The 17,111-nt window shown below is 44.2% G+C and overlaps 1 pseudogene; it reads left to right on the top strand.

Moving 5' to 3' along the window:
* Positions 1–1,474: 1,474 nt before the first annotated feature.
* On the top strand, positions 1,475–16,207 carry LOC128574713 (dual specificity testis-specific protein kinase 2-like; annotated as a pseudogene).
* The last annotated feature ends 904 nt before the right edge of the window (positions 16,208–17,111 follow it).

Raw genomic sequence — 17,111 nt, 5'->3', positions numbered from 1 at the left:
GACAATGAACAAAAAGTAGTAGACATAGCAGTGATAGATGCTAATGAGAAAAAAATGAAGCATGGAAGCTGAAACTGTTGCAAGAGTGTGGAGTTGCTGATGGGGGGCTGGGGAGGCCTGATCTTTGAGTGTAGGCAGAAGAAAGCAGAGGAGCTGGCCTTGATGATGTGGGAGAGGCAGGGCCACAGGAGAGAGAGAGTAATGAAAACTCTGAGTTAGGAGGATGCTTGGTGTATTTGGGAACAGCAAGGAGGCCAGTGTAGCTGGAGTGGAGAGAATGGAGGAGTGGGGAGCAAGAGGAGAGGCAAAGAAATGATGGGGAGCAACAAACATGGGCCTTGTTTGGGCCTGGGTCTCAGGCTCTTACTCTGAGTGAGATGACAAGGAATGTAGGTGGGTTGTAAGTGGTAGCATTATCCCACTTGCATTTCCACAGGTTCATTCTGGCTACTATGCAGAGAATACATCTAAGGAGGGGCAAGAGGCCAGGTATTGTGGTTCAGACCTGTAATCCCAGCACTTTGCGAGACTGAGGCAGGAGGATCTCTTGAGGCCAGGAGGTTAAGCCTGGACAACACTGGAAAAATTGGCAGATGAGGTGATATACCCCTGTAGTCCCAGGTACTCCAGAGGCTGAGGTGGCAGGATTGCTTTAGCCCAGGAGTTCAAGACTGAAGTAAGCTCTGTGGACACTACACTATTATAGTTCAGCCTGGGTGACATAGTGAGACCCTGTCTCTTAAAAAAAATACAATTGAGGAGGCCAGGCACAATGGCTAATACCTGTAATCCCAGCACTCTGGGAGGCCAAGGTGGGTACATTGCCTGAGCTCTCGGGTTTGAGACCAGCCTGATCAAGAGCAGGATGCCCATCTCTAAAAATAAGCTGGTGTTGTGGTGGGCACCTGTAGTCCCAGCTACTTGGGAGGCTGAGGGAAGAGAGTCGCTTAAGCCCAAGAGTCTGAGGTTGCTGTGAGCTGTGACACCACGACACTCTACTAAGGGTGACAAAGTAAGACTCTGCCTCCAAAAAAAAAACATACAGTGGAAGGTCTGGGAGGTAGGAGGAAACAGAGAGACCAGTTGAGGGATTAGTGCTATAATCAAGGTGAGAGAAAATGGTACTTTGAGCAGGGTGGAGGCAGCACCAGGGATGGTGAGAAGATAGCAAATCCTGGATATATTTTGAAGGTAGAGTGACAGATTTCTTCTCAGGCCTGATGTGGGGCAGAAGAAGAAAAGCAGCAGCAAGGGTTTTGGCCTAAGAATGGGAGAGATGGAGTTGCTGTTGATAGAGATGGAAAAGGGTGAAGGTTAATTTTGGACATGTTGAGGCTGAGGTGCCTGCTAGACATCCAAATAGAGATGCTAAAGAAGCAGTTTGATTTCAGCCTTGGATTTAAGGAAGAGAAATCCATCCAGACATAGGAATTTGAGGGTCATCAGCATAGAGGTGAAATTTAAAGCCCATAGCATGGGTGTGAGTCCTGTGGGGAATAATGTCCGTATAAAAGAGAAGAAGCCTAATGAGCAGGCTCTGGGGTACTCCTACATTTAATGCTTGGGGTGAGAGGAAGAACCAACAAAAGAGGCTTTGCAGGAGTTGTCAAAACAAACAAACAAACAACAACAAAAAAAAAACAGAAGAAATCCATGTGAGAGCTAAAATATTTCAAGGAGGAGAGGAGTCATCAACTGGGTTAAAGCAATGTAAAAGCATTTTACACACTCAAAAATCAGTCAACACATACTCATCACCTACTAGGTACCAGGCACTAGTGATTAAATGGATGATGGATGAATGAATGAATGAATGAGCATGAAAGCCATGGCCCCTCCCCTCAGGAGCTTTCAGTGCCATGATAGAGGCAGGAGTGTATTCAAAGGAGCAGAACTAGGTAAGGGAGCAGGATACATGCTGTGTGCCTGTAGGAGCCTGGCAAGAAAGCACAAAAAGAGGAAGTGAGCAGTGTTCCTTTGCCTTCTCTGAGCAATGTCATGCTCAGCAGTGGATTTTTTTTTTTTTTTTTTTTTTAGATAATCTCACTCTGTTGCCCAGGCTAGAATGCCATGGCAATAGCCCAGCTCACAGCAACCTCAAAGTCCTGAGTTAAGTGATCCTCCTGGCTCAACCTCCCAGGTAGCTGGGACTACAAATGTCCATCAGAACACCTGGCTAATTTTTCTATTTTTAGTAGAGCCATGGTCTTGCTGTTGCTTAGGGTGGTCTGGAACTCCTGAGCTGAAGGGACCCTCCCACCTCAGCCTCTCAGAGTACTAGGATTACAGGAATGAACAACCATGCTGGCCTCAGTGCTCAGTTTTTTCTTCCACTATACCCTTTACTTGAAATCTGTATTTTCAGTCCCAGCCTCTCCTAGCTTTAGAATTGCATCCAACTGCTAGACCTCCTTACTTGAAGTTGCTACAACATGACCTCACACACAACTGAATTTATCATTTCCTTTTTTTCCCCCTCTTTCCTTAAGACTCTACCTTGCCAGATATTCAAACACATAATAAAGATATGATTACAAAAGCAGTGTGGCCCTATGGAAATATCCCAGAAACCTAATTACATCTATGTCAATATATAACTTTCATGTATCATAAAGGTGGCATTAGTGATTACTTGTGGGACTAGTTAGGTATTTGGGGAATAGTAATTTAGATCCTCACTTCATACCTTTTACCATTATGAACTCAAGATGGATTAAAAACTTAAGTGCAAAATTTTCAAAGCATAAAAAACTAGAAGGAACTAATCATGAATAAATAGTATTTGGGTAGGCTAATTTAGGCACAAGACAATAGACTACTCTTCATTAGCAGTAACTTCCTCAGCCTGCGGTCCATCACAGGTGGCCCTCTAATTCCCATCACCTAAACCAGAATCCTCAATGTCATTCACTACTTTTTCTCTCCCTCACACCCTCACCCAGGCAATCACAATGTCATACTGTCTTCACCTTTTCTTTTCTTTTTTTTTGAGACAGAATCTCATTCCATTGTCCTGGGTAGAGTGCCATCGTGTCGTGGCTCACAGCACCTCAAACTCTTGGGCTCAAGAGATCCTCTTGGTTCAGCCTTCAGAATAGCTGGAACTAGAGGCACCCAACTAAGCCCAGCTAGTTTTTCTATTTTTAGTAGAGACAGGGTCTCGCTATTGTTGTGGTTGGTCTCAAATTCCTGAGCTCAAACAATCCACCTGCCTCGGACTCCCAGAGTAGTAGGATTACAGGCATGATTCACTGCACCTGGTCCTTTCAGTGACTTTTGCAAAGATATTGGCATATGATTTCTTGCATTTTAGTAATAAAAATTTACTTACATATTTACCAAGACACATTGAGTCATTGAATGCCTTCTAGAAAAAATGGTCTGTATATCTTTATGGAAACGAAGTATCAAATACAAAAGAAATGGAAGAAACTCTATTATAATATATATATTTTCTGAGACACAGTCTCACTTTGTTGCCCTCAGTAGAGTGCTGTAACATGATAACTCACAGCAACCTCAAACTCTTGGGCTCAAGTGATTCTCTTGCCTCAGCCTCCCAAGTAGCTGGGACCACAGGCGCCCGCCACCACAACTGGCTATTTTTAGAGACAGGGTCTTGTTCTTGCTTAGGCTGGTCTCGAACATGTGAGCTCAGGCAATCCACCTCCCTCGGCCTCCCAGAGTGCTAGGATTACAGTCATGAGCTGCTGCACCCAGCCCCTTATAATATTTTCTTAGACCATGAGAAGGAGAGATGGTCTTTAGGTTAACAGTCACTGAGAGGTACTGGAGTACCTAGATTGGCTATAGCATAGTTTTCTGAACTTGAAAGTTTAAAATAACGATAAAAAATGTTAAAGCTTCTCTATTGAGTTATTTGAATGTATTGCCAATGCCTTACATTATTTTATAGCACTGCCTGAGGGAGCAGACTGAAATAAAACGAAAGCAAAGCAGCTGTTATCCCCATCCGGAAAAGCTTCATGTGCTAGTGCTGTTGCTCTTGTCTCTGCTTCCTGCAGGGGGATTTACTTGCTCAGAGGCCAGACCAGCTGAGTGTGCACTGGGAGCAGCATTGGGAAGTGAACATTCCAACTAATGGGCACATTTAGACTTCTCAGTGTGTAGCAACTGAGAAGTCTTCCTCCTTGGCAGATCTCAAACTTCCGTTCCTCATGTATGCAACAGTCTTGAAATATTGAGATGTGGTTTCTGAGGGCCAAGGGGCTTATCAGTCCTACTGGTGTATTTGCCAAAGGCAGGCTAAAAAAATGGGTTGTAAAAGAAAATTCCATTTGTTTTCCTTGTCTGGTCCTTGGGGTGTGCATTTTCCATCTTACCGAGAAAAGCCAGAATCTGCTGGCAGTATGATTCCTGATCTTGTCTCATCTTTTTCCTCTGCTCTCTTTTCTGTGGCTTGGTCTGTGGAGTTCTCAAGCCTTTAGAGACATTGCTGAGCAGAGGAAACATGTTTCTCTGAAACAGAACCAAGAGTCCTGGCCTCACTTGGCCTGCAGAGAGTGTACACAGACTTTTTGTCATAGTCTTTTCTGCCTGACACTCAGCCTGAGTGGCTCATGAAGACAGGCCTTCCATGTCACATTCTCACCATGCCAAAGACTTCAAACCATCTCTTCTGAGATTTTGACTCTCAGAGCTAAAGAAATATGCCTGAAGAGATGTCAGCTTCCTTGCTGCCTTGTAACCTGGAGTTCACGGGCTCAGTTTCTTTTCACGAAATGAGTATCTCAGATGTGAGCCTTGGGTAGATTCAACCAGAGTGAAGAGAAGAAGGCATTGTGCTTATGCTGTCATTATGCCTTATTTTGAGATTTTCAAAGATGGATTATCAAGCAAGATGAAGCAGATCGAGAAGTTTCTCTTTTGAGAACTTGGAAGATAAAGAGCTGCATGGTGCTGCCCCCAACTGGTTCTTTTTGGTGCTCTCATTATCGTCACATAAGAAAATCTCAGGTCATATGACATTTAAATTTTTTCTAAGCACTTTCCTATGTTTTATCAGATTCTCATACTAACATTGTAAGTTAGGTATATTGGGAATTATCATACCTACTTTATAGCTGATAAAAATGAAGGGTGCATAGGCTTATTAGTTGGTTTGTCCAAATTAAATGGCAATTAGGCAGAATTAGACTAGAATTCAGATTTCTTGTCTCTTATCCCATTAGGTTCCCTAGTACTTGGTAAATTCAATATCACCCCCAAATAGTATTTAGGTTGAAAGGAGTTTCTCCCTTTTTCCCCCTTGGAAGAAAGAAAAAGAGGATATATTATGTAAGGTTTGAGTAAATTCATTTTTGAGCACCTATGTTGCATGAGGTTCTCTGACTCAGATGCTGTGGTCTGTGACTCTCCAATGCAATGCAATGGCACAGAGTATGGATCCTGGAGTCAGACTGCAGAGTCTGCCTGTCTCTGATACTGAATAATTGGATAACCTTGAGCAAGTTGCTTAACCTCTAAATGCCTTCTGTAAAATGAGAGTAACAGTATGAGATAGAGTTATTGTGCAGAATAATGAGATAACATTATATAAGGTTCTTAGAATAATGCTGGCCAGCTGTAAGAACTTTATTAAATATTAGCTGTTATTATTTTATATATATAATATAAATATATTTATTCACTTTTTTTTGGAGACAAAGTCTCACTATGTTGCCCTGGTTAGAGTGCTGTGGCGTCACAGCTCACAGCAATCTCAAATTCTTGGGCTTAAGGAATTCTTTTGCCTCAGCCTCCCAAGTAGCTGAGACTACAGGCACCTGCCACATGCCCAGCTATTTTTTTGTTGCAGTTGTCATTGTTGTTTAGCTGGCCCGGGCCAGGTTTGAACCTGCCAGCCTCGGTGTATGAGGCTGGCACCATTGCCCACAGCGCTGAGCCAATTTATTCACTTTTTAAATAAAAAAGGCAAAGCAGCCCTTTGTGGGTATATGGGAATGATGAAGAATGGCCATATTTTTTGAAGAGTAGATCTTCTAGTAATTTCTCTGTATCCTTATTAATTTCTCCATATCCTTATCTCATACTCACTCCTCAGTTCACTTCAGTCTTACTCTAGTTTTAACCACTTTACTGAAACTGCTCTGGCTATAGCTGTCAGTGACTTCCTACTTACAAATTCAGTGGATACTTTTTTAAGCTTATCTTATTTGATCTATAGCATTTGATACTGTTGGTCATTTTCTTTTTAGAATGTTCTTCTTTAACTTCTATGATAATATTTTTGCTTGGTCCTTCTTCCTCTGCTTATTCCTTTAAATTTTACCATTCCTTTGGATTCTGTTAATTTCCCATCTTACATGTTAACCGCTGGACAATTTCACATATTCCTTGGACTCTATGACTACTTTAGCTCTATGTTTTTGCCTCCTAAGTGTCTTGCCCAGACTTTGTTCCTAAACTTAAAACTTATTCTTTATAGGACATCTTGACCTTAAATTTACTTGTCCCAACAGAACCATCTCTTAACACTGCCTCTTCCAAAAATCTACTCCTCTCCCTATTTCTAGATAATTAATGATGATATCCAGGGACCAATAGCCTGGAATCATCATAGAGCTTTTTATTGTTCTCATTCTCTGATCCAGGTAATTATCAAGTTTTGTTTTTTTTTTTTTCTTTTTTTGCCCTGCCATGTCCATATGTTTTGAATCCTGCCTCATTCCAGTGCCTCTACTTTTGCCTTGGATGTCTTTTTCTCACCAGGATAATTGCCTAACCTATTTTCTCTTTCTTGTATTCTTCACTCTAATCTATCCCAAAAGCTAAAATAATCTTTTCTTTAAAAAGCAAATATGACCACATTGACCATGTTTCCCTGTTTAAAAGGCTTCTTTTGGGCACTGTGGCTTATGCTTATAGTCCTAGCATTTAGGAGGCTGAGGTAGGAGAAGTGCTTGAACTCAGAAATTCAAGGCTGCAGTGGGCTATAATTTTGCCACTGTACTTCATCCAGGACAACAGATGGAGACCCTGTGTCTAAAGAAAAAGTTGCCACAGCCACCACAACCTTTACCAACCACCCCCGTGATCAACCAGCATCCATCCATATCGAGGCAAGACCCTTCATCAGCAACAAGATTAAGACTTGCTGAAGACTGATGATCGTTAGCATTTTTAAGCAATATTTTGAAATTAAGCTACATGCACTGTGTTTTAGACACAATGCTAGTGAATGCTTAACAGACTAAAGTATAGTGTAAATAAAATTTTTATATGCATGGGGAAACAAACAAAAAAAAGGCTTCTTTTGTCCCTTGTACACAGGATAAAGTCCATGTATTTTAGCAAAACATATAAGCCTCACTTCCTGATTCTCCCATACATGCACACTGGCCATATTGAGTAAATTAGTTTCCTGAATGCAGTTAACCTATAACTTTGCATACACTGTTCCCTCTGTGTGGACTCTCCATCTCCTGCTACCCCATGTTGTCCTTTATGACACATTTCCTCTGTTGTTCCCAGACTAAGTTTATTCTTGGTAGTTCATGGTGCTGTGTATCTGCATATAACTACTTTAATATTTACTATATGGTATTATTCTTCCATATACCTTAACAGGTTGTGATCTCCCAAAGGGAAGGTATCTTTGTGTGCAGCACCTACCATAGGGCTTGGATACAGAATAAGGCCTTGGTAACTTTAAAAAATATATGATCTCTGTCTTCTAGGTGTTCACTGTGTAAACCATCAGCCTAATACTTCTGATAAATGCCAGCTGGTTTTTCCTTTCAAGGAATATGTGAAATAGTCCAGGGGTTAACATGTAAGATGGGAAATTGAGAGAATCCAAAGCAATGGTAAAATTTAAAGGAATAAGCAGAGGAAGAAGGACCAAGCAAAAATATTATCATAGAAGTCTGATAAATGGTATCTGGTGTTTCCTTCTGTTTTTCAGTATATCAACTCTGGGAACCTGGAACAATTGCTAGACAGTAACCTTCATTTGCCCTGGACTGTTAGCGTAAAACTGGCCTATAACATAGCAGTGGGCCTCAGCTACCTTAACTTCAAAGGTATCTTTCGTTGGGACCTCACATCTAGGGTATGAAGGCCTTACTTTGACAACTCTTTGAGACACTGTCTTTCTGTTTTTATCAAGAAAGCTGTTTTCAGAAATTAGTCACTAAGTTTAGGAATATGGAGATCTCTTATAGATTTAACATTTAATCACAGAGAACCTAACTCATTACTCTTAATAGCTAGCCCTTAGAAAGCCTGTATCAGAGCAGGTACCTTTTAGTGTTGAGCCAGGTAATACCTTCATCTTTTTTTTTTTTTTGAGACAGAGTCTTATTTTGTTGCTCTCGCTAGAATGCCACAGCGTCATAGCTTACAGCAACTTCAAACTCTTGGGCTTAAGTAATTCTCTTGCCTCAGCCTCCCCAGTAGCTGGGATTATAGGTGTTCGCCACATGCCTGGTTATTTTTTTAAGAGACCAGCTCAGACTGGCCTCGAACTCCTGAACTCAAGCAATCCACCCAACCTCAGCATCCCAGAGTGCTAAGATTACAGCGTGAGTCACTGTGCCAGACATCCTGAATGTGTGTTACAGAAGCAGATGACACAGGAGGGTTAAGAGATTCTTGCCCTGTAGTAGTGACAGCAGTCCAGGCAGTGTGGGGACCTGTCAGTTTTCTCTTCTATGGACCCTGGAGATAGCTCTTAGCTAAGAGCAAGAGTTCAGTGATTTTTAGTCACTAAGTACAGGTTTTGAGAGCATAAGGTACTGACCCATTTTCTGTCTATGTGACTGAGTTTCTGCCACCCTGCCAGTTCCTCTTTGGCATCAGCTGGTCTCTGTAGTATTCTCTTGTTGCCCAAATTGCTATGAGACCAGGTTAGAAAAGAGTTGCTTTCAGAGGAAGTTGGCCATGCTACAAAGCAAGCACCTCAAGCCAAATATCCCAGGGCACCACCGTGACAAGAATAACATAAATAGCACTGTTTCATCATTGATGCAGGAACTATAAGGGAATTTAACGTATCTAATAGAACTTCTGCCCAAGAACTAAATTCAAGTCTTGTAGACAGATGTATAGCAGTTTTATACATGCCTAAGAATACCTATCAGGCTGAGTGTGGTGGCTCACACCTATAATCCTAGCACTCTGGGAGGCTGAGTTGGGTGGATTGCTTTAGCTCAGAAGTTTGAGACCAGCCTGAGCAAGAGCAAGAGCAAGACTGTGGTCTCTACTGAAAATAGAAAATCTAGCCGGGTGGGGCTAGTTGTGATGGGCGCCTGTAGTCCCAGCTATTTGGGAGGCTGAGGCAGGGGACTGCCTGAGCCCGAGTTTGATGGTGCCATAACACTCTACCCAGGGCAACAGAAAAAAAAGGAAAGAAAAAGAAAAATTAGCTAGTTGTGGTGGCAGGTGCCTATAGTCCCAGCTACTCAAGAGGCTGAGGCAGGAGAGTTACTCAACCCCAGGAGTATGAGGTTGCTGTGAGATAGACTGACGCCATGGCACTCTAGCCTAGGACAACAGAGTGAGACTCTGTCTATACATACATACATACAGTGGGAACATATTCCAAGTGAGTAAATCAGGGTAGAGAAGTAGATGCCTTTTTCCAAATTATCTTAAGCCTGTGGTAAAGGCAAAAGGATCCTTAGTTTACCATCAGCGTACCTCCTGAAAGTATTGCCTTTGTAGGATTTACATGTTGGTGGTTACTGCAGCACTGCTTTGGATTTGTGCAGGGGCAATGCTAAAAACTTACTAAGAAGGCAGTTGGGAGGCAGTGTGGCTTTTGAAAATGTGCAGTTCACGAGCTCCATAAAGAAGCAGCAATAACCACACACAGGCTTTTACCAGTTGCTCTAGAAGTAACTAGTACAACCATACACAAGCCTTGGCTCTTGAAGGCAGCTGAGAGAGCAGTTCATTTCTGCTTAATACCCTTACTGCCTATCATCAGAAAGCACCGCTGAACTATGGTACTGTTGGGAGTATACATATGAATTATGAATTGTACCTTTAGTTCCTGGTTGTTTTGTGTTCTATGTTGATTCCATAGAAGCCACTCTGGTGACTTCACCAGAGTGAAAAGCCTATCCAGCTATGGTCTTAGGCTATGCCACTCAATTAGGAAAAGAAATGCCAATTTTCAGAAGAGTGAAGAGAACTTGAATTAGGAAGAAAATTGAATGCTGGAAGGATGTAGAGAGTGGCTATTAGGGCACCTTGGAATTATCTTTTAAAATGAGAACCATTGCAATCAGTGTAACCTGGCTTATTGTACCCTCAATGAATCCCCAACAATAAAATAAATAAATAAAATAAAATGAGAACCATCAACAGCTTCTAAGAACCATTTATACTATGCTATAGAGGATCCAGTATTGGACATAAAAATGACTGAAATCCAATCTGTACCCTCCAAGGGCTCTTAATCTACTTGTGAAGACAGATAAGTGAGGAGGTCATTATATAAGAGCTATAGTAAAGGTACAGGATCACATGGTGGGGCTGAGGGCAATGGATAGGACAGCAAAACAGATAATCTTCTAAGAGACTTGGACTATAGCAGTTCCTAAGACATTTAGGAAGGCAACTCAGTCACTGATCTCCCTGTGCTGTGAAAAGAATGTCTTAACCTTTCTTTTTTTTGTTGCAGTTTGGCTGGGGCCGGGTTCAAACCCGCCACCCTCAGGATAGTAGGGGCTGGCGCCCTGCACACTGAGCCACAGGCACCACCCTTTAACCTTTCTTGAGATGTAGAATCAGTCTTTTCTTGGCTGATCCTAACTGGATCAGTTGATTTGATTTGTACATGTGGAGTAAGAAAGTGTGACTTGGCAACATCTTATTTATGGATTTTGTTGGAGGTGAGGGGAAAGAATTGATGACAGATTGAAAGTATTTTTGTTGTTGCAGAAACAGCTTCTTTAGCTTAGAGCAAACATTAACAAATGGACTGGGCATTTCTCAGCTCAGGTGGTTTTACTCAGGGTCAGTACTGAGTGTTCAGCTGTTAGGGTATCTCAGGAACTTCTCTCAGGTGTCTACTCTGGCCTAGTTCTGAAGAATGTGTGTAGGTTTCCATGGCCACTCTTTGAGAACTTTGTCAGCTCTGTCCTTACTATGGAGTCAAATGTATGATTAGTGTTTACATTTGACATGTCCTTTTATTTTATTTATTTATTTATTGTTCGAGACAAGAGTCTGAAGATGTCACCCTGGGTAGAGTGCCATGGCATCACAGCTCACAGCAACCTTAAAGTCTTGGACTTAAGTGATCGATCCTCTTGCCTCAGCTTCCCAAGTAGCTGGGAATACAGGTGCCCACCACAATGCCCGGCTAATTTTTGGTTATAGTTGTCATTGTTGTTCCGTGGGCCTGGGCTGGATTTGAACCTGCCAGCTCTGGTGTATGTGGCTGGCGCCCTAGTTGCTTGAGCTATAGGTGCGGAGCCTGACACATGCTTTTAAAAGCAGCTTAGTTGCTTCAGTAATCAGACCAAACTTTTCATTTAATAAACTTTTGCCAAGGTCCTGTGTGCCTGTGCTCGGTTAGAGATACAGAGATGAATGGGATCTTCCCCTGTCCTTGAAGGCAAACATGTGACTATGCTATGGTGTGAGGTCAAAAAGGAGCTACAGCCATGCAGCTGCAGAGCCAGGGCTGGTTTTTGACCCTGAAAAGGTCACCTCTTGACTCAGGGAAGTCTGACTGGGCATCTGTTACTCCTTACTCTAGGCAAGTCATATTAAAAGAGGGGAGACAATTAGGTGACAGATCTGACCAGCCACTACCTCACAGGCTGGTGCCCAAAGGTGGGGCCCTGGCTGATAGGCAGGCTGGCCTAGGGTCAGTCAGAGTGCCGGCAGGCCTATGAGAGGGCTAAAGCCAGGACAACACAGAGAGCATCCTGCCTGGAAGCTAGAGATGATGCATTTCTACCTGAGATCCAGAGCAGGAAAAGATATGATGGAATCACAGGATCCTTCCAGCTTGGAGAATGGAAGAGTGTAGTCAGCAACAGAGTAAAGGATTGATTTGTACATGTGGAGTAAGCAGGAGTGACTTGGCAACATCTTACCAATTAGAAGCCAAGGCTGGCAAGGAAGAGGGAAGGCTGGTCTGGGTCAGACATGGTCTGGCTAGTCTGGGTCAGACAGGATCTGGCTAGTCCCAGAAATGTTTCTGTAAGCCAAGGATCCCCTGCTGTCTGCTGCCTCTGGAAGAAGCAGGTGAAGTGAGGTGCCTCTTGAGCCACAGTGATGTAGGGCTATTTTGAATGCAGTTATTTGGGGAGAGCTACTTTGTGTTTGTTTATAGGTCATTTGGGTTCACCCTTTTTCTGAAGATGGCAGCATTTGCTCAGGGAGTGTGTCCTCAGCCTCTCCCATGAATTAAATACTGTTAGGAAGATAAGCCCAAACCAGAACCGGCTCCTGAAGAGCTCGCAGCCTCCCTGCTGGACTGTAAGAGGAAGTGCCTAGAGGAGGAGCTAAAGGAGCTTGAGATGAGAGGGGAAGGTGAGGGCAGAAGAGGTAGCTCGCCTTAAAAGACATAAAATTTTCTTAGGTGAAAGGTTAATAAGGAGCATATCACAAATGGAAAGAACAGTATCAACAAAGGCAAAGGCTGGAAGGCCCTGCTAGGCTTGATAAGCCAAGCTTGTCTGTGAGGATATGTGTGTAGGAGCACCAGGAGCAGGGGTGTAGGGAGTAAACCAGTTGGAGGGAGTTAGATCATAGACTTATAATATAAGAGGGGAGGCTGGTTGTGATCCTGTAGACAGCGAAGTTAGTGTATCCTTATGTTAACTTGGCAAGGTCAGGCCTGGGTTTTTGGGTCTCTGCATTCTGAGGAAGGAGGAAGGGTAGGGCCTAATAGTCTGTCTTCCTCCAATAGACTGTGAGCCCCAAGAGGACAAGTTTGTTGCTCATTGAGGTATGTCTAGCACTTAAATCATGCTTAGCATTTAGAAAGCCAGAATAAGTATTTGTGCTTGGAGTATGAAGTGAATCTTGGGGCAGCCACCCCAGATCCAGGACTAATTCATCTCGCTTGGCTTACAGCCCCCAGATCTGACCACGGAGGTCAGCCTAAGAGTGTGGTTCACCAAGAAGCAGACAAGGTGCCCTGTGGTAGGAAGGGTTCAATGATAACTATGGCTGGATGATCCTTATGTCTGGGCCACATTAGCTTTCTCTTTTGGGGAAACTCTAGAACTGCCTGATAAAGAGGGATGAGAATGATTATTCTGCAGTAGTTGCTGACTTTGGCCTGGCTGAGACGATCCGTGATGTCGGGTGGATGTGAGGAGAAAGGGCTGAAGCTACAGGAAAGTTCTAGCACTTGGTCGTAATTCAACCATGGGTCCCTAAATTTGGTCAGTCCTAGTCCTTGGGAGAGAAGAATTCCTACTGGTCAAAAGAGCTCATTGTGAGGCCAGGCGTGGTGGCTCACGTATGTAATCCTAGCACTCTGGGAGGCCAAGGTGGATGGATTGCTTGATCTCATGAGTTTGAGACCAGCTTGAGCAAGGGTGAGACCCCATCTCTACTAAAAATGAAAAATTGAGGCAAGAGAATCTCTTGAGCCCAAAACTTTGAGGTTGCTGTGAAGCCATAGCCCTACACCAACGATGACAAAGTAAGACTCTGTCTCAAAAAAAAAAAAAAAAAAAGAGAGAGAGAGAGCTCATTGTGCCAGGCAGTGCCAAGCTCATTTACTATATAATCTCACCCCACAGTATGGGTGTGAGAAGCTGGCTGTGGTGGGCTCACCCTTCTGGATGGCACCTGAGGTTCTCCGAGATGAACCCTATGATGAGAAGGTAAGTCTGGGGGATCTCAAGGCCTGGTTCTTCTTAGAATCTACTCTTAGCAGAAAAGTGTCCAGGATCACCTTTTATGTTCAGAATGTTTTTGGTAAGAGCAGCACTGGTCCCTGGCAGCTGCCCAGGATGGGTTGGATGACATATGGGCAATAGAGCCCAGGCTTGAGCTGTTAGCATGAGGGGCAGACACTATACCCCTCACCCCACTAAGAGAAACCAAGGTGTGACTACCCCCCAGGTAGTATGCCCTCTTACGGTATCATCCTCTGCGAGATCATCACCCACATCCAGGCTGATCCAAACTATATTCCCTGCAGAGGTGAGCTGCAGGGTTGGGGATCAGTGCCACTGAGGGGGAGATGATTTGAGGCTATACAACTGCGTTGTCCTTGGGGTAGAGTTGCTGGAACTCAGTCTGTGGCTTTTCAGGGGCAGCTTCCATCCTCTTCCGAGCAGGCCAGGGTGCTGGTGAGGATGAATGATCTGTCTACCCATGTCTCGTATACTCTCCCCACCATACGCATCCACAGAATTTCGAGTCAGACTTTGACACTTTCCAGCACATTATGGGGACTGTCCCCCAAACTTTCTGTAGCTCACCTTCAATTGCTGTGAAGTGTCTTTTCCCCTGGGCTTTGGTCAGGGGCTGGCTGAACTCTTACCGCCTGGTTAGGACTGTAGAGGCTTGTAATTAACCTCAAGAAGCCTCATTTTCACTGGAGGGTGACAACCATACCTCCTTCTCCCTCTGTGCCTCTTGGGAGTCTCCAGAGCCCTGGACCAATGAAAGAACGTTTTGCTCTGTATTATCTGGTCCTCTGCTTGCAGGATAGACCTACCATCCCTGCCTTGGGTGTTGATGGAGCACTGTTGGATGGTGGATCCAGCTGGTCCTGAGACACATGAAAAAAGATTCTTGTCTCCCTTCACGTATAGAACTCTAGGGGGCTGGACCTACTTGTCATGACCAAGTGGTAGGCTTTGATCCGGTAGCTCCCAGAAACACATTAGCAGCAAAATTCAAGAATAGAATAAACCAAACTTTTGGAGGGTCCTGTGCCAAATAAGGCATATAAGGAACACACACAAAGAAGACTGATAGAAGATAGTAGGTAATAACATCTTCTTAGACCTTAGCCCTAGGAATTACCCTTATTACCTGGGGCTTTCAGAAAAGATCTCTTAGTTGTACTCTGAATCTTAAAAGATGCCAGAAACAGACTCAACTGCCATCCTGGGGTGGGAGATGGAGGGTAAGGCTAATGGCTGTTGTAGATGCCTACAGATGGACCGCAAACTGTGCCCATCCTTCGTGGAGATTGGGAAGACCCTGGAGGAAATTCTGAGCTGCTTATAGGAAAAGCAGGCAAGAGATAGGAAGGTAAAGCCTATAGGCAAAGTTAAGAGATTAGCCCAGAAATCCCACCCTGACCCCAAGGGAGGATAGTAAGGTGTGGAACCTTGTTCTCTAGGCTGTGATTGCCAAGATCCCACGTCCAGAAGCAAAGGGGGGAAAGGAAGATGATGGAAAAAGTACTGACTCTGTAAGAGCTGTGACTTGGCATATTGCTTCCCTCTGTTTCTTCACTGATAACATAGAACAGTACCTACTTTGCTTTTGGAATGAAAACACTTTTGTGGTAAAGTACTGCTTTTGTTTGTTATGACTAGTGAGAGTAACCCAGATTTGACTCCTGCTATTTAGAACTAATGGAGAATGGTAAAGCAACTGAGCTCACTGATGACAAGATGACCTATAAATTGCCATGCCCAAGATGTACCATCTGGCTGTCTCAAAGCCAAACACCTTCTCCCATAAACCTACATATACAGTGAGCGTTTTGGATCCCTACTACTGGCTGCAAAGTGTCAAAGTCAACCCTTTCAGTGCTCGCCAGGACCTCAAGGGTCGCAAGATCAAGTTTTTTGACCTACCCCGCAAGTCTGTCATCTCCCTGGTATTTGACCTGGATACACCAAAGCCTGGAATTATGCATTTGGCTGCTTGGCAGGAACCCCTGCCCCCACTACCTGCTTGCCCGTGGTGGTCCTTGCCTGGTTCACTTGAATTCTTGCATCAAGAAGCCTGTCTATTTGTGGACCAGGAAGAATCACTATCTGATGGGCCCCCACTACACCTCAGTAGTCTCAAGTACAGCGTAAAGGAGATCCCATCATTCCAGGCATCTGCTCTAGCCCATGAGGCCATAGACTGCTCCAGGCTCCAGGGAAAAAATGGTTTGGGGCCTAGGCCCCAGAGGACTAGTCCATGCCTGGCAGTTGCCTCCGTGGAGATGAAGGTAGAAGAAAGGCCAAGAGGGTTAGCTCCAGTGCCCTTCCCTGTTTTAGGCACAGGCCTACAAATAGGAAGAGCAGGATAGGTGAGGGGGGTCAGTCCTTGCCTCATCTTAGGATAGACCTTCTGCTAAAGCCATAAGGCCCCATTGGTACACAGCTGTCCACAGCCTCATGGGCTGGAGCACAAAGCAGGCGGTCTAGGCTAAGCCAGGTTCAACTTTTAGGCTCCCATTGACTACATACAACAGCAGTGAAAGGCTTTCCTAGTGAGGGCCAACATCTGACACCAAACCTCTGAAATCTAGCATGGAGCTTTGGTCCCCACCAGACCTCCAGTGCACTTCTCCATACAGGACCAGAGGACCCCCTAGTTCTAGGCTGAGCTGGTAGGCAGCTATGACTCATGTTTTTTCCCCCCTTTCTTGGGGCACGTAAGGCTACTAGATGAAACACAGAGCCTACCAGGAAGCCATAAGGGCACGGCTGTTTCTCAGAGCTGAAGACTGGGGTGCTTCTTGCCAGTATGTCTAAGACACTTGAATAATTGCTGTTTGCACTTCCTGCATAGTCAGACCACGTCACTACATTTCTATGCAAGGGGAGGGCAAGGCAGTGTGGTGGTCATGGCTTTTAGCTAACCTATTCAAAAACCTTTTCCAGTTAATTACTCTATTTTCATAAAGAAGTCTTTTTTTTTTTTTTTTGTAGAGACACAGTCTCACTTTATGGCCCTCAGTAGAGTGCCATGGCATCACACAGCTCACAGCAACCTCCAACTCCTGGCTTAAGTGATTCTCTTGCCTCAGCCTCCCAAGTAGCTGGGACTACAGGCGCCCGCCACAATGCCCAGCTATTTTTTGATTGCAGTTCAGCCGGGGCCAGGTTTGAACCTACCTCCCCTGGTATATGGGGCCAGCGCCTGACCGACTGAGCCACAGGCGCCGCCCTATAAAGAAGTCTTAATGTTCTGTCCATAAAACTTTCAAC

Source organism: Nycticebus coucang, chromosome 22, assembly GCF_027406575.1.
Source record: "Nycticebus coucang isolate mNycCou1 chromosome 22, mNycCou1.pri, whole genome shotgun sequence".
Lineage (NCBI taxonomy): Eukaryota > Metazoa > Chordata > Mammalia > Primates > Lorisidae > Nycticebus > Nycticebus coucang.
Note: the sequence above shows the minus strand (reverse complement) of the source record. Positions and strands in the feature narration are given on the sequence as shown.